The sequence below is a fragment of the Tribolium madens genome, unplaced genomic scaffold (assembly GCF_015345945.1).
Source record: "Tribolium madens isolate multiple individuals breed KSU strain unplaced genomic scaffold, Tmad_KSU_1.1 Scaffold_1;HRSCAF=32;Tcas5.2_LG8, whole genome shotgun sequence".
NCBI lineage: Eukaryota > Metazoa > Arthropoda > Insecta > Coleoptera > Tenebrionidae > Tribolium > Tribolium madens.
The window spans coordinates 876857-888428 of NW_025400984.1; the positions used below are offsets into that span (position 1 = coordinate 876857).

At 34.6% G+C, this 11572-nt stretch overlaps 1 long non-coding RNA gene across 2 annotated transcripts; it reads right to left on the reverse strand.

The window, feature by feature from the left end:
• Positions 1–892: 892 nt before the first annotated feature.
• On the reverse strand, positions 893–2700 carry LOC123003768. Of its 2 annotated transcripts, none has more exons than XR_006412653.1 (3): positions 2075–2700; positions 1322–2017; positions 893–1261 (listed from the first exon to the last, which is right to left on the reverse strand). It is a non-coding gene; the product is annotated as an uncharacterized LOC123003768 (long non-coding RNA). The 2 variants fall into 2 exon arrangements; XR_006412652.1 differs by having other exon boundaries at positions 893–1276.
• Positions 2701–11572: the final 8872 nt, after the last annotated feature.

The following is an 11572-nucleotide window of genomic DNA, read 5'->3' on the forward strand; positions in this document are numbered from 1 at the left end:
ATTTTCAATCCTCAATTACAGAAAGAATAAATATTGTTCTCGTCTCACAAATGAGCATTTGAGTGCCATTTTACGAATTTCTACGACAGGCATGAAAGCAAACATTCCACAAATAGCCAGTCAAATACAGCCTCAAAAATCGCATTAAATTTTGATTCGACTCGCATATATAGCATATTTATTTCGAAGTTTTGACTTAATTTGTCTGTTTTTTCTCATTTTCTTATTATTGTTTCTACTTATTAATAAAATTTATATAAAATGTTGATGAATAAACTAAAAGTAAATATTTGTGTTTTTGCATTTTTAATATCATCGATATAGGTACATACATACCTATTAACAAAAGTATGAACAAGTGCGGCCCGCCTTTATTTCTTTTTGCCACTATGTGGCCCTTGCCTACTAAAAGGTTGCCGACCGCTGGTCTAGATGATAAAAATTACATCTTTGACATTAGATTTCATTGTTAAATTTTACATTAACATTTATAAAATAAATAAATAAATTTCGATAAATGTTATTTTTGATAAATGGTCACATTTTAATTGTACTTTACTCTACACTACTTAGTTAAGTGGTTAGTTTACGAAAAAACGCTTAGTTCCATAATTTTTATTCACTTGGTATATACTTAAAACACAAAAAAAATACACAAAAATTAGTTAAATAAAAAAAATACATTGATAATTTAACAATTTTTTTTATATTGAATAGTGCGTATTTAAATGTCAGTTATCATGGCAATAAAGCACAGACTATAGTAGCGCGCTGTGAGGTTTCGTTAAATTTGAAAAATGTAGCGACTATTAATTAAACAAAATTGTAATCAAAAAGAGAAAGACAATTTTTGCCTTAACCATTTACTGGAAGCTATTTAAAATGCAGCAAATTTCGTTTAATTTATTTTTTAATAGTGTAATTAAACACTTATGAACACATTTTATAATCTTATAATAAACAATTTTAAGGTTGTGTTACACATTTTACTATTATACTAAGCACGAAGTAAAAGTTTAGGGGATTCGGTTGGCAACATATGCATTAGTACCAACAATCGCACCAAATAAGCTAATCCAAATCTTTCATAAATACGGCATAAGTTTGGGTTAGCCAATCACAGTCGACCACCGAGATCACGGCGACGCCGAATTTATTTTAATTCAGAAGAGTGACGTATCTGTTGTAAAATAGATAATCTGTGGTTTGGAAGAGTGTCCAATCTGCAAGTAATCTGTGTCTATGCGTCATAACTCATAACCTCAAATTAGACATTCTTTATTTGGGACTCTAAAGTCCTAAACGACACTTGACGACTTACCATCTTGCTCTTTTATGTTATCAGATAAGTATTATTTCTATTTTAGGTAGGTCCCTTTCGTTGGCCCAAAATCCGCGGCTCTCGTTTCTCACCTGACAGGTAACTTCAAATTTCTTCAAATTGGCAAAATTTCGTTTATATGGAGGCTTTTGAGTCTTGAACAGTATTTCACAAACCACCACCTACCTAATTTAGATCGGATAATGTGCATTTTATCGAAAATTGTATCGCCGGTGCCGTTTCAGGCCGCTGCTAGTCCCCATCGTGACTGACGCCCAGAAATGTCAAAAACAAACGCCACTTGATTTTTTCAAAGAAAATTTTCTCACGTGACAGGTTACCTCAAATTACACATTTTTTGGCAAAATTTTGTTTATATGGGGGCCTTTGAGTCTTGAACAATATTTCACAAACCACCACATACATATTTTAGATCGGATAGTGTGCATTTTATCGAAAATTATATCGCCGTCTCAGACCACTGCTACCCCGTCCTGGCCGCACTTGGACCCATACAATTTATTAAACATTTCACCGGCACTCACCAAAATGGAAAAAATAGACACAACACATTCAACTTGATCACTTTTAAACAAATCACGACCAATTCTAACCGGTTCTTTCGGTCCTTTTGTTGCTTTTTAGTAGACGACAAATTTCGATGACAGAAAAAAACGTCAGACTGACAGTTCTCAACTAAAATCAACAGGTCTCTGAATTTTTCAAAGAAATTTTTCTCACCTGACAGGTTACCTCAAATTACACATTKCTTTCATTTACTTCGCCCCCAAGTACAATACCTGACCCGCAAATGTTCGACACTGGTTTTGCATAGTTTTCACCGTACTTTTCATGCATTATTTCCGTCACCTCAATCCTAATACAGATTTTTTCGTCAAACTTCCTTTGTATGGACTTGAGTCTTAAATCTTCCATTTTAAGCAGGCAATGTTAGATAGGGATATTATTATACCTCAAATCAAAGTTCACGAATCATCAATGTGCATAAAAATCTTTCGAAGCGGTATTTTACAGAGACAACGGCAGTTCGGCGGCCCACACTGCGAGCATTCGGACCAATGACCATTCGTTCCTATGACCGTTCGTCGTTATAACTTTTTACACTTTTGGCGCTTTCGCTCCAACTCGCACTTTACAAAAAACCAACACCGATCTTTGCACAAATACCAATTACGTCATCCTTTTGCCTTTTTCAAATCACACACAACGTTTATCACCGTATTACCGAGGTTTTCGTTTGATTTTCTTAAAGAGTGTGAACCATATTGACGCGAACTGTCAGATTGAATGATTGAAATTCAACGCACTCTTGGTTAAGGTATTTTTTAAACATAAATTAAATAGAAATTTAGTCACTTTTAGGCCTTTTTCAGCCATGAAAGTTTCGCATTCCATAGATTTTTGATTAAATTTTCGTTTTCTATCTTTGCTTAGTCTCCGCATTTTGCCGTTTTTCACTTGTATCGGGTCCAAGATTTGCTACAATGCTTTACACGGGTGTGAGAGAGATGGAGCTATCACGCTTTAGTAATAGATAATAATTCAATTCGTACCGTGGCATATAACTGCGGTACTTTTTCAGTGAGTGAGTTGATTGCATTCCTGTCACATTATGTGAAAACTCTCCCAGAAGCTGAATTGAATATTACCCAAAACATTAAGCGAACGTCTTCGCAGAGGGTGCTTGCAGGGTCAAAATCGCTTACGTGCTTTTCCTGAGGGAAAATCGGTCATATATCGCGTGATTGTGTAACTTTGGAGGGTCAAAGTCATGACTCTCCCACTAAAAAACGCTATGAGTCGACATTTAATACCATCGGTATCGGTTGAGGAGGGAATCGCGCAACTTGATCTAGTTTTTAATGCTCTTCGGAAAGCAGGGTTCTCAATCAACATAAACAAATGTCGTTTTTTGATGAAAAGTATAACTTATTTGGGGCGCGAAATATTCCCACAACGAGTTTTCTTCACAATCTTATCTCCCGTTTTGAAAAGACGGGAAGTTTAAATTCGGTTTGTTCTTGCCAAGTGAAAGCAAGACGTCAAGCCGCAGCTCCCCCAGAGGATGAAAATGTTAGCAGACCTGTTGTCCTTGCTGCAATCGGTGGAAATCCGTCAAAAAGTGTTCGCCAAATCGAAGGCGAAACTGGCATCGCAAGATTGTTAGCAAGATGGAGCCCCCAGACACACGGCATTGCAAATTCGTAGATTATTGGACGAGGTGTTTCGTGGAAGATGGATTGGAAAGTTCGGGCCCATCAATTAGCCGCCTCGCTCACCTGATTTAAATCCATGCGACTTCTTCATCTGGGGATTTATTCAGGTTCGCTTGTATTAGAGTTCCTATATTAGAAGACTTGGGGCACTGAATGTCAGTTTTCTAATTTTTCTTTTATATACGTCGGCTGACGTATAATAACAATAAAATGGGATACAAATCAGTGGCGTTTTGGTAAAATTTCACATAAAATCAGATAAATTTGTCAAATAAAAATTGACCTCTGTCCTCGGTCATTCTGACCAATTCTGCAATGTCCTATTGTGTTAATACATAAAGAAACTATGAGTGGTTTTTGTGCCACCTTGCCCCAACGCTCAAGACAGTGTAAGACGAGTGGAACCTCTTTAAAACTAGTCAACTGGAGAGTGGGCCCCAAAAGTAAAATTTATCAAAAACAAAGGTGAAGCTTTCAGATGATCAAGGACTATTATTCCGTTGTTTGGCGTGTTTTATTTTATCTACGTCAGGTCAGGTCAAGTCTAATAATTTCGTAAGTTTCAGGTTTTAAAACGTTTTCTGGAGACACTATCAAGTTTTTATTACTCATGGTAAAGCTGTATACAGCAGCTGTGTAAACATAATTTTTTCCTGTCTGGCCGCATCTCAATGTCCATTTATCTCCTACGTCCCTGTGAAACTGTGAGTTGTTTTCTGTGCCACGTTGCCCCAATGCACGTAACAGTGTAAGACAAGTGGAACCTCTTTAAAACTCGCCAAATGGAGAGTGGGTCCCAAAAGTAAGATTTATCAAAAACGAAGGTGAAGCATTTAACAAGATCAAGGACTTATTATTCGGTTGTTTGGAGTATTTTATTTTATTTTCTCAGGTCAGGTCAGGTCAGGTCTAATTTTGTAAGTTTCAGGTTTTAAAAGGTTTTCTGGAGACACTATCAAGTTTTTATTACTCATGGTAAATGCTGCATGCGGCAATTGTTTTACTTTAGTGTGTACTTTTTGTTCACATAGTTTTTTCCTGTCTGGCCGCATCTCAATGTCTACTTATCTCCTACGTCTCTGACGAAATCTGACGTAAAATTACGTCAATTTGTCAATGGGACAAAATTTATAACCTTAAAGTAATTTTTGAAATAAACTTGACATTAGTTGCTACGAAAAATTTTAATGAAAAAGCAGAGAACGTATACAGGGTGATTCTTAAATAGACCGACAAAATTTTATTCGTGGTAGTATCAAATAAGAACATGCTGGAAAAAATATTTAAAAAATTCTTTGTTTAACCGTTCTCCAAATAAAATTTATTAAAGTGATTTTCGAAGTAAAGCGTACGCCACTGATGTGTTCGTAAATAGTATTAGCACAGGTAGTGGAAACCATGGTATTAATTTGATAAAAATGTACTTGATTATTGCAACAATTCACAAACGCCGTAAGTGGCACGTATCAAGGGGGTTTTGCCCCTAAAATATATAAACGTAAAAATCGTACAGTTTGCCTCCATTTATCGTTGGGAAGCTGTGATAATATTTTGTCGGTCTATTTAAGAATCACCCTGTATACCTTATCCAAATAATACAAAATTGGCTCGGTTTGACGTTCAGTGTCCCAGCTCTTCAAATATAGAAACTCTAGCTTGTATATGCGCAACAAAAGATATCCAACAGTGGATGCCCTGAAGATAGCCATTCAGGAAATTTGTGGGCAAATAACGCCTGTCATGCTCAATAGGACACGGCGCAATTTTGAAGAAAGGCTACCTTATTGCACAGCTGCAGAAGGCGGTCTTTTGAACAATTAATTTGAGTTGTTGATTTTATTCGTTATTTTGTAATTGTCGCGTATCGGATTCCGGGAAGCAGAAATTATAGTTCAAATTCTATTTACAAGTTTATTTTAGATGACCAGTCCGGGTGATCGTTAGATTCCGACTGTCGAAACTATTTACAATATTTACAAATATTTCCTCTACAAACACAGAGTCTGGTGGTAGGGGATGGGTACTCGCAGGTACTCGCCTCTACAGTAATGAAAAAAAAAAACGTTTTTACTGATGATTGCTTGCCTTGGTAGTTCTTGATTCTTGAGTCTAATTTATATAATTAAACGAGGAAAACTGTTCAACTTGACGATATCATAATCTCACAATTCGTTCACATGACTTACTCGTATCACTCTAATAATGTAAGCAAATTTTACTATGGCTTGAAAAGCATTTAATTATTGATGTGTTTTATTTGAAAATTAATATTTTCCAAAAATATTCAGAAAACACAATCATTATAAGGGTTTTTAGCTGACAAAGTCCCTGTTGGCAACAATGACTTGATAATTCGTTTCTTCGTAACGCTAACGCGGCAAATTCAAATTTCGATTTTTCGAGGGCCGTTTTCGCCCAAATGGAGTTAATTGTAGAATCGACAAAAATGTCGATAAGATAGCCCTTTCCGAGCACTACAAGCTACATCAATTAGATTTTGATTTCTGTTACTCCTGCAGCCGGAAAAAAATAAAAACTAATTTCCCATGTTAATTTCCTATATCCAAACCAGCGTGGGGCACGGTGCATATCACTTTTTAATAAGAGCTCTGTGAAAAAACTACTAAACTCAAATTAAATCTGCTAGAACATAGACAAATAGAGTTCACTATTTATAATACTTGATGAACTTTAAAGAAAAAATATTCCACTATTAAAAGATTTTAACACTCTCTTAAAAAAGTTTGCACTAAGAGACGATAGATCGCACTTTGAACGGAACGCGCATGTCGATATTAGCTCCCAGACTCCCACCTTCCAGCAATTCCAGCGCGATCGCCTTTCCAGCTTGCACCCTGGTTGACCATCGAGTGGAGGTTATGTTTTTTTTTTACGTTTTTATAATTTTAAAAGTTATTTAAGTGTAATAATGAGTGTGTGTAAAGAATTTATCGTCAATTTCCATTCTGATGAAGATGAATCCGACACTGACTGTGCAATGACTGTACAGCGAAAGCCTGCGAAGATGAAAGTATGGTACCAACAAACTGTGTTTAACAGACCGAAAGACGCTGAGGACTTCATCAGAAGTGAACAAATTTGGAAGAAAACTACGTCATACAATTCAACGGATGGATTAAAAGTTACCTTTAGATGTGTAGGTGGTCGATACAGAAAGAACGAATGTCCTGCGGGAAAGTATTGTATCACTCTGAGTGTATGAAAGTGACTCTTTTTAAAACCAAAGATGAGCATCTAGATAGCAGTAGAGGAATATCATCATCAGCAAAGTTGTTAGTACGTGAACTATACAGGCTGTTCGGTCCAAGTCGACCCGGCCGATAACACCTAAACTTACTTTTTTTTTCAAAAACTAAATTTTCAAATAATACTATTCATTCCTGGCTTTCTTAGAAAATGCATCAAATTTTTTTAGCACATCCGGTGTAGCCGGAAATGCTATCAAATTTAGTTTTTCAAATGGAACACCTATGTTTTTTTTTGCTCGAAACAATAATAATTGGCATGAAAAATACGGTAAACCACTATTTATTACATTTTACTTTACATAATGCCCTCAAAAAACAATTTAAATTTTTGAATTTTATTTCAAATTTTGCAACGTAGGCGGATTTTACTTGTTAAGGTATTCATGCAAAAAGCAATATGCTTGGATACCGTTTAATTGTTAGTTTGACAAAGCCTAATTCGTCAATAAATCTTATTGAGATCTTTAATAATGGATGATATTAATTACGACGAATTGATAGATCAGCTTGAAGTGTTTTTTAAGTGCAATAAAAATAGAGCGGAAGCTGAAAGACAGTATAGAGAAAAATACTCAAATAGAGTTCACACAAATCGTTGGAAATTTAGTAGAATTGAAAAACAACTGAGACGAACAGGTTCGCTTCTTAAAACTAAAAAACCTGCGGTTCTTAGTGAAGAACAAGAAAATAGAAATCTGAATGTTCTGTTATCAGTCGAAGAAAATCCAAGAGTTTCCATGAGAGAACTCGCTCATCATAACTGACAAATTAGTTTTGTCAAACCAACAATTAAACTGTATCCAAGCATTTTTTTATTCACACCTTTCTTTTAAAATTAAAAATCAGGCTACGCGACTAATTTCCTTATAAAATTCTAAGATTTAAGATGTTTTCTGATTGCATTGTGTTACGCAAAATGTAATAAATAGTGGTTTACCGTATCTTTCATGTCAATCATTATTATTTCGAGGAAAAAAAATAGGTGTTCCAATTGAAAAACTAAATTTGGTAGCATTTCCGGCAACACCGGATGTGCTAAAAAAAATTGATACATTTACTAACAAAGACAAGAATGAATATTATCACTTAAATATTTACTTTTTGAAAAAAAAGAAGTAAGTTTAGGTGTTATCAGCCGGGGCGACTTGGACCGAACACCCTGTATAATGGCGGAATCAAAAAGCCCAACGCCATCACTGCAGCTTTCCGCAGCCGAAATCAGCAGGCACCTGTGAAATCACAGCTCAAAACATTTCTAACTTCATTACGCTCAAAAATTCTTGGATCATCCACTATTTCTGCAGGAGAATTTCACAACTGGTGTAGTAACAACTCAATAGTTCCAAATAATTTGGATCAGCCATTTGTTTTAGGTAAATAAATGATTTCATAGTGACTAGATTAATGTTTAAATGCACCTTATTAAATTTTAGATTTTAAAATAGCAGTTGATGACACAGGCTTAGGCAACGACGATTTGAAAATTGTTTTGTCCACCAAAAGACTTTTCCAAATTCTTACACTTACCAAGAAAATCCAAGCCGATGCCACATATAAATTGGTTTGGCAGGGTTATCCTGTCCTATAGTCCAGACTTATGCAGAGTATTTCACCCAGTTGCTGTTGCAGTCTGTTATAGTGAAACAGAAGTTGATTTTGCATTTATATTTAATGCAATGAAAGAGTCGTGTTTAAAACTACATTTAACTGTTTGGGAACCAAATGTATTGCTTGCAAATCACAAACGGATTTAATGCAGTATTTGGACCACTAGCTCGAAGACTTCAATGCTTCTTTCATGTTTGAAAAACATAGAGTCAAGGATTAGGAATATAAAAGAAAAAAAATAAATTATTAGAGATATTCATGCTCTATAACTTTGCACAGACGATGATACCTTTACAGTCGCTACAAGTCTATTTTAAAAAAATGGAGTAATATGGGTCAGTCCCTTACTTCGTTACGCGAACGTTTTCAGTTAATCGAGGAACATGCTAGCCACTTTTCATTTTAGTATGATATTTTGGCCTTAAAAAATATAGCAAAAGATGGTTTACGAAAATATTGTGACGATTTGCAGATCGTGTTATTAGATAATGGTAAAAAAGACATCGACGGTTTAAAAATGCTTGTTCAAATAAATGCTCTTTTAAAATGTAAAATTGAAAATGCTTCTGGACCTGTTGAAATATTGGAATATTTTATAAAAAATTAATTGCAAAATCATTTTCCAAATTTAATAGTTGCTTTAAGAATCATTCCATACCAATTTCCGTAGCGTCACTAGGAAGATCATTTTCGAAACCTTCTTTAATAAAAAAATCATTTAAGAACAACAACACAGGTGCCGTCAATAGTACATTACAAGCGAGGTGGTAAATATGGCATACCCCGAGTGCTTATGTATACGATCGAGAAGCGCCAGCCTCGAGATCGGATAAAGCATAAAGGGTAATGCGCCATTACCACCGAGATTTGTATGCTATTTTATTCACAATCACATTATTTTCAGTCAAACATTTAAGTAAAATAACAAAAACAAGGTCCAAATCTGGTAGGCCATCTAAATGGCGTTTGATTTTTGAAATTTCAGAAATGTCAAAGAAAATATTAAAATAATGTGTGAATGTGATCTAAAATCGTCGAAATGGTGCTGTGTACTAACCCCAAAGGAAGAGAAGCTGCTACAAAAGCAATTGAATACTAATTTAGCAAAATAGAGATTTGTCAACAAGAAATTACCACCTAAGATTTGAATTTTTACGAAAATTACGTTTTTCATCTTCTTCGTAACTAAAGTCTGTTTTTTTTTTAAATGGAAATTACCAAGTCAAAATTTTGGTCAATAAATTGGTAGCAGCTTGTCTCCATAGCCACAAATTTTGTTTGCTCTTAGTTTTTGTCCCTAGAAATTTTGTTAAAAAATTATGATTGTGTTCAAATTGAGATGTTGTCAAAATGTTGACTTTCATGAATCTTGTGTGCCGGTTTGCTCTTTGAAAGCGCTATAAATGAATACCTGAGGACAGACATTATCTAATGTCTAAAGACAGAATTCAGTGCTAATAATTTTGATAGAAACACACCGCAAAGTAAGTACAATGTTGTGAACAAAAATGAGATTCTTGCTACAAAAACTTTGAAGAAAAAGGATGTTTATACGGAAAAAAAGTTATTTAGCAAAAGATACAAGTGGGTATTATGATGACTGGTAATAAATTTTGTGTAATTTATTGAAATGAGCTCAATCAAAGTTGATGCATTTTATAAATTCTTCTTCAGCTTTCTTGACAGTGAGTTTGCACCTTCATATGTGACAGATAGACCGACACCTGAAACAAACGATGAAAACTTGATAGAGAACAATGCAGACCCACCTGCAATCATTCAAAATCTAGCTGCCATCAATGAAAATGCACCTACAATCAACGAAGATAACCCTGAAATTAACGAAAATTCTTCATCTGCCCCAATGGTAGTTTCTCCTGAGCAGGTCCGGCCGTTTCCAAAAGCAGGTCCAAGACAAACTACTACAAAAGGAAAAAAGAAGAGACAAACTACCATTTTAACCGATACCCCAATAAAAGAGGAACTAAAACAAGAAAAAGAGAAGTCAAAAAACAAAAACAGTCTTGTAAGCAAAAAATGGTTGATAAAAACAATATAAAGAAAAAGGAATTTAAAGATGGCCGGAAATTTCTTTTTCGAGAAGATCGCATCTTCGTCTCATCAATCCCGTGAAGAGTCCTCATCTTCAGAATCGGAAGATGAAACATTTTGCTTGATGTGCAAAGATTCTTATCGAAATAGCGCCTATGGTGATGACTGGGTGTCACGTACACGTTGCAAAAGGTGGGCACATGTAAAATGCACCAAAAGTTCTAATTTAACATTTTATGTATGTGTTAACTGCGATTCTGATGATGATATGTTTTGAATTTTTTTTTAATTAAAAGTTATATGATTTGTAACCATTTCATTATTTTTATCCTTAAAGTATCTAAAAATAACTATTGAGTCAACTAACCCCACTACATACAGGCTGTCCCAACGGTCCGAAAAAGCTCTATAACTTGTTTATTTTAAGAGATATTGACTTTTTCTTTTTTTTCGATTATGGCTGCACATTTTAAAAATATTGCGGTTTATATACAGGGTGTCCCAATTTAAAAAAAAACACTAAAGTTATATTTTTTAAATGGAATCTCCTCAGTTTGATTTTATTTTTGGGTTCTACGCTAAATTACAAATAACTTTTATACAGGTTGTTTTCATTTATCTGTTATCAATTTTGATTAGTGGCGCTTTTTTACCAGAATTTTTGAAATGCAGGGGTCTGTCTAAAAATTCGTACCTTCTAAATGCTTGCATACAAGTTAAAGTAAGTAAAGCCGTTTTATTCCTGACTGTTTGCCGCATATTTTAAGTGTTTACTCAACGACCTGCTCAGTGGCATGTGCCTACTGCGATATTTTAAACATGACAAATTAGAAATGTCAAAAACTCATTTTTTTCAAATGGCACCCTCTATTTATTATTGTACCAATCAAAAGATCTTTTGACAAGCTTTCCATCAATATAAGGTTTGTATAGTCTAATGTAAAATTTTAAGTTGCTATCCTAAATTAACTAAATTTCGAAAAACTTCTGTTTTGGACAATAAAAATCGAGTATTTAGGTATAGGGAATGTTAATACAGATCAATGCATAATTAAATTCTCTTCTATTTAGTAAAATAAAAATTG